Consider the following 7,091-nt stretch of genomic DNA (forward strand, 5'->3'; position numbering starts at 1 on the left):
AGCCGCCCAGCCACCATGTCAGAGAGCATAACACAGCCCCTCACCTTGAGTATGAGGCTGCAGGAACCCCTCCAGTACCCCCCAAATACCCTCTCCCAGTACACACACACCCCTCAAATACCCCATCCAGCACCGCCCAACTGTACCCCCTCTCCAGCTCCTCCTACTTCTCCCCCAGCAGTGTCTTCTATTTGGAAACTTGAAATATGGTACCCCTATCTATGCCCACTTCAGCCTTGCTTTCCCAGCTACAGAAAGAGTCCCACTTCCTGACGCATGGCTCCTTTCTTCCCTGCCACAAAATGAACCCCAGATTTCATAGCAATGTGCCAGGAGATGGTGCTTCCCATTGGATTATTTTACACTCCCTGCCCATTGTACAGCACCAGCAGACTTGCCTGGAGCTGCTTTTTGGCTCTATAACAGTTCCTCTCCTCCTTTGGCTCAGCTCCCAGGTTTTCCCCTTTCCGGCGATCCGGTAACAAGTCCTCCCTTCACCCCAGAATCACTCAATAAGGGAATTAATCTTTGTAATCCTATCTCATGTCACATAACTGGGGCCAGGAAATAAGATTCAGTCTCTTGCTAGCACTGAGCAACAAATACCTGTGTTTTACACCTTTAATGGAGACCTAGACTGAAAATGAGATGAGGAACCAACCTTAGGGAGGGGAGAGCCATTTCAGGAAGTTTTTCTGAGGTGGGTTATATTTTGGTCATTAGGATGTAATTATAGCTGGTCAGAAAATGGAGCTTTTTCCTTGGAAAATTTTGACAAATATGAAAAAATTTGCTTTTTTTAGTATTTTCTGCTGAAAATCTCAACTTTTTGTCAAACCCCCGCACATTTAAAAATATTTCTGCATAAAATGTTTTATTTTCTGTATTAAAAAAAAAAGTTCTGAAAAAATTGTCCAGTTTCCACATACAATTTTGACTTTTTGTCAATAAACTGAATACATTTTGGTTTTTGCCAAAGTCAAAAATGTTCACCAAAAGCAGATACTGACAGCCAAAATGTTATAGTTTCTTTAAAAACCTAATTTTCCATTAAAAACACTTTTGGCAGAAAATTTTTGACAAGCCTTACTGGTAATACAGAGTGGAATTACTTTCTCTCAGTCTTGTCCCCGGTCTGCCCGCCAGAGACAAGAAACCCTCTTTTTTTCCCTGCAACAACCCCAAAGAAGCCATTTTTCTCTGACAATGGCACAGAACTACAAAATGAGTCTTATTTTAATGAAGTTCCATGTTTGGTAGTAAAAAAGAAAAAAAGAAAAACTATAGTATCCTTCAAGCTATTCTGTCTTCCTCTTTCTGCTTCATTCTTGAGCTTCTGCCTAGAATCTCCCCAGCCCCCCTATGCAGAGGTGCTGGAACAGTTTGTATAGTGGGGGTGTTGAGAGCCAAGTGTAAATCTACATAGAGTGTTTCCGCAGACGTGCACAGGCTGAAATTGTGGACAAACAACATCACTTGTCCCATAACCTCAGCCGTATAGAACGCAATGCCATCCACAGCCTCAGAAACAACTCTGACATTATCATCAAAGGGGCTGACAAAGGAGGTGCTGTAGTCATAATGAACAGGTCAGATTATGAACAGGAGGCTGCCAGGCAACTCTCCAAGACCACATTCTACAGGCCACTATCCTCTGATCCTACTGAGGAATACCAAAAGAAACTACACCATCTGCTCAAGAAACTCCCAGCTACAGTACGGGAACAAATCTACATGGACACACCCCCAGAACCCCGACCAGGGGTATTCTATCTACTACCCAAGATCCATAAACCCGGAAACCCTGGACGCCCCATCATCTCAGGCATTGGTACTCTGACAGCAGGATTATCTGGCTATTTGGACACTCTCCTCAGACCCTATGCTACCAGCACTCCCAGCTATCTTCGAGACACCACCGACTTCCTGAGGAAACTACAGTGCAATGACGTTCTTCCTGAAAACACCATCCTGGCCACCATGGATGTAGAAGCACTTTATACCAATATTCCACATGAGGATGGACTACAAGCTGTCAGGAACAGTATCCCTGATGAGGCCACAGCAAGCCTGGTGGCTGAGCTTTGTGACTTTGTCCTCACCCACAACCACTTCAGATTTGGGGACAACTTATACCTTCAAGTCAGTGGCACTGCTATGGGTACCCGCATGGCCCCACAGTATGCCAACATTTTTATGGCTGACTTAGAACAACGCTTCCTCAGCTCTCGTCCCCTAGTGCCCCTCCTCTACTTGCGCTACATTGATGACATCTTCATCATATGGACCCACGGAAAGGAGGCCCTTGAAGAATTCCACCTGGACTTCAACAATTTCCACCCCACCATCAACCTCAGCCTGGACCAGTCCACACAAGAGATCCACTTCCTGGACACTACAGTACAAATAAGTGATGGTCACAAACACCACCCTATACCGGAAACCTACTGACCGCTATACGTACCTACATGCCTCCAGCTTCCATCCAAGACACATCATACGATCCATTGTCTACAGCCAAGCCCTAAGATACAACCGAATTTGCTCCAACCCCTCAGACAGAGACAAACACCTACAAGATCTTTATCAAGCATTCGTAAAACTACAATACCCACCTGGGGAAGTGAGGAAACAGATTGACAGAGCAAGACGGGTACCCAGAAATCACCTACTACAGGACAGGCCCAACAAGGACAATAACAGAACACCACTGGCCATCACATACAGCCCCCAGCTAAAACCTCTCCAGCACATTATCCACGACCTACAACCTATCCTGGAAAATGATCCCTCACTCTCACAGACCTTGGGAGGCAGGCCAGTCCTTGCTTACAGACAACCCCCCAACCTGAAGCAAATACTCACCAGCAACTACACACCACACCACAGAAACACCAACCCAGGAACCTATCCCTGTAGCAAACCTCGTTGCCTACTCTGTCCCCATATCTACTCTGGCAACAGCATCAGAGGACCCAACCACATCAGCCACACCATCAGGGGCTCATTCACCTGCACATCCACTAATGTCATATATGCCATCATGTGCCAGCAATGCCCCTCTGCCATGTACATTGGCCAAACCGGACAGTCCCTCCGCAAAAGAATAAATGGACACAAATCGGACATCAGGAATGGTAACATACACAAGCCAGTAAGTGAACACTTCAATCTCCCTGGTCATTCTATCACAGATTTAAAAGTCACTGTCATTGAACAAAAAAACTTCAGAAACAGACTTCAAAGAGAAACAGCAGAACTAAAATTCATTTGCAAATTCAACACCATTAATCTGGGCTTGAATAGGGATTGGGAGTGGCTGGCTCACTACAGAAGCAGCTTTTCCTCTCCTGGAATTGACACCTCCTCATCTATTATTGGGAGTGGACTACATCCACCCTGATTGAATTGGCCTTGTCAACACTGGTTCGCCACTTGTGAAGTAACTCCCTGCTCTCCATGTGTCTGTATATAATGCCTGCATCTGTAGCTTTCACTCTATGCATCCGAAGAAGTGAGGTTTTTACTCACGAAAGCTTATGCCCAAATAAATCTGTTAGTCTTTAAGGTGCCACCAGACTCTTTGTTGTTTTTGTAGATACAGACTAACACGGCTACCCCCTGATACTTGACAACATGCAAGGCACTAAATTTAGCCGTATGGAGTGGAAATCCATCAACCTCAACAAAAAACTTGCACAGATACAGACAGACATCATCTTCCTCTCCAAATGCAAACAGATGGACATCATACCAAAAGGACTGAAGGTAAAAAATCCATTGCAATCAACATACTACACTGAGTATGGTGAGAGACTGTGCCACACACTCTCAAAGAAACTGAGGAACCACCTGATCAGCATCCTGTACAGCAGACAGGAGAAGATCAAGAATGAGCTCTCAGAACTGGAGACTCTCATACAATACCAGCCTTCTACACAAACTTCAACGTGGCTGGACTTTACAAAAATGAGACAAGCCATTTACAATGCACATTTCACTTCTCTACAGAGGAAAAAGGACTGTAAGCTATCTAAACTAATACCTGCCACTGGGGGCTATAACAATGGTACCCTCAACTCATCTAACAACATTGTCAATCTTTCCAACCACACACTTAGCCCAGCAGAAGAGTCTGTCCTATCTCGGGGACTCTCTTTCTGTCCCACCATCCCCACGAACATGATACAGTTCTGCGGTGATTTGGAAGCCTACTTTCGTCGTCTCCGACTCAAGGAATATTTTCAACGCACCACTGAACAGTGCACTGACCCACAGGAACCTTCCTACCAACACTACAAGAAGAGGAACTCTGCGTGGACTCCTCCTGATGGTCGAAATGACAGACTGGACCTCTACATAGAGTGTTTCCGCAGACGTGCACAGGCTGAAATTGTGGACAAACAACATCACTTGTCCCATAACCTCAGCCGTATAGAACGCAATGCCATCCACAGCCTCAGAAACAACTCTGACATTATCATCAAAGGGGCTGACAAAGGAGGTGCTGTAGTCATAATGAACAGGTCAGATTATGAACAGGAGGCTGCCAGGCAACTCTCCAAGACCACATTCTACAGGCCACTATCCTCTGATCCTACTGAGGAATACCAAAAGAAACTACACCATCTGCTCAAGAAACTCCCAGCTACAGTACGGGAACAAATCTACATGGACACACCCCCAGAACCCCGACCAGGGGTATTCTATCTACTACCCAAGATCCATAAACCCGGAAACCCTGGACGCCCCATCATCTCAGGCATTGGTACTCTGACAGCAGGATTATCTGGCTATTTGGACACTCTCCTCAGACCCTATGCTACCAGCACTCCCAGCTATCTTCGAGACACCACCGACTTCCTGAGGAAACTACAGTGCATTGACGTTCTTCCTGAAAACACCATCCTGGCCACCATGGATGTAGAAGCACTTTATACCAATATTCCACATGAGGATGGACTACAAGCTGTCAGGAACAGTATCCCTGATGAGGCCACAGCAAGCCTGGTGGCTGAGCTTTGTGACTTTGTCCTCACCCACAACCACTTCAGATTTGGGGACAACTTATACCTTCAAGTCAGTGGCACTGCTATGGGTACCCGCATGGCCCCACAGTATGCCAACATTTTTATGGCTGACTTAGAACAACGCTTCCTCAGCTCTCGTCCCCTAGTGCCCCTCCTCTACTTGCGCTACATTGATGACATCTTCATCATATGGACCCACGGAAAGGAGGCCCTTGAAGAATTCCACCTGGACTTCAACAATTTCCACCCCACCATCAACCTCAGCCTGGACCAGTCCACACAAGAGATCCACTTCCTGGACACTACAGTACAAATAAGTGATGGTCACATAAACACCACCCTATACCGGAAACCTACTGACCGCTATACGTACCTACATGCCTCCAGCTTCCATCCAAGACACATCATACGATCCATTGTCTACAGCCAAGCCCTAAGATACAACCGAATTTGCTCCAACCCCTCAGACAGAGACAAACACCTACAAGATCTTTATCAAGCATTCGTAAAACTACAATACCCACCTGGGGAAGTGAGGAAACAGATTGACAGAGCAAGACGGGTACCCAGAAATCACCTACTACAGGACAGGCCCAACAAGGACAATAACAGAACACCACTGGCCATCACATACAGCCCCCAGCTAAAACCTCTCCAGCACATTATCCACGACCTACAACCTATCCTGGAAAATGATCCCTCACTCTCACAGACCTTGGGAGGCAGGCCAGTCCTTGCTTACAGACAACCCCCCAACCTGAAGCAAATACTCACCAGCAACTACACACCACACCACAGAAACACCAACCCAGGAACCTATCCCTGTAGCAAACCTCGTTGCCTACTCTGTCCCCATATCTACTCTGGCAACAGCATCAGAGGACCCAACCACATCAGCCACACCATCAGGGGCTCATTCACCTGCACATCCACTAATGTCATATATGCCATCATGTGCCAGCAATGCCCCTCTGCCATGTACATTGGCCAAACCGGACAGTCCCTCCGCAAAAGAATAAATGGACACAAATCGGACATCAGGAATGGTAACATACACAAGCCAGTAAGTGAACACTTCAATCTCCCTGGTCATTCTATCACAGATTTAAAAGTCACTGTCATTGAACAAAAAAACTTCAGAAACAGACTTCAAAGAGAAACAGCAGAACTAAAATTCATTTGCAAATTCAACACCATTAATCTGGGCTTGAATAGGGATTGGGAGTGGCTGGCTCACTACAGAAGCAGCTTTTCCTCTCCTGGAATTGACACCTCCTCATCTATTATTGGGAGTGGACTACATCCACCCTGATTGAATTGGCCTTGTCAACACTGGTTCGCCACTTGTGAAGTAACTCCCTGCTCTCCATGTGTCTGTATATAATGCCTGCATCTGTAGCTTTCACTCTATGCATCCGAAGAAGTGAGGTTTTTACTCACGAAAGCTTATGCCCAAATAAATCTGTTAGTCTTTAAGGTGCCACCAGACTCTTTGTTGTTTTTGTAGATACAGACTAACACGGCTACCCCCTGATACTTGACAACATGCAAGGCACTAAATTTAGCCGTATGGAGTGGAAATCCATCAACCTCAACAAAAAACTTGCACAGATACAGACAGACATCATCTTCCTCTCCAAATGCAAACAGATGGACATCATACCAAAAGGACTGAAGGTAAAAAATCCATTGCAATCAACATACTACACTGAGTATGGTGAGAGACTGTGCCACACACTCTCAAAGAAACTGAGGAACCACCTGATCAGCATCCTGTACAGCAGACAGGAGAAGATCAAGAATGAGCTCTCAGAACTGGAGACTCTCATACAATACCAGCCTTCTACACAAACTTCAACGTGGCTGGACTTTACAAAAATGAGACAAGCCATTTACAATGCACATTTCACTTCTCTACAGAGGAAAAAGGACTGTAAGCTATCTAAACTAATACCTGCCACTGGGGGCTATAACAATGGTACCCTCAACTCATCTAACAACATTGTCAATCTTTCCAACCACACACTTAGCCCAGCAGAAGAGTCTGTCCTATCTCGGGGA

Source organism: Malaclemys terrapin, chromosome 1 (genome assembly GCF_027887155.1).
Source record: "Malaclemys terrapin pileata isolate rMalTer1 chromosome 1, rMalTer1.hap1, whole genome shotgun sequence".
Classification (NCBI taxonomy): domain Eukaryota; kingdom Metazoa; phylum Chordata; order Testudines; family Emydidae; genus Malaclemys; species Malaclemys terrapin.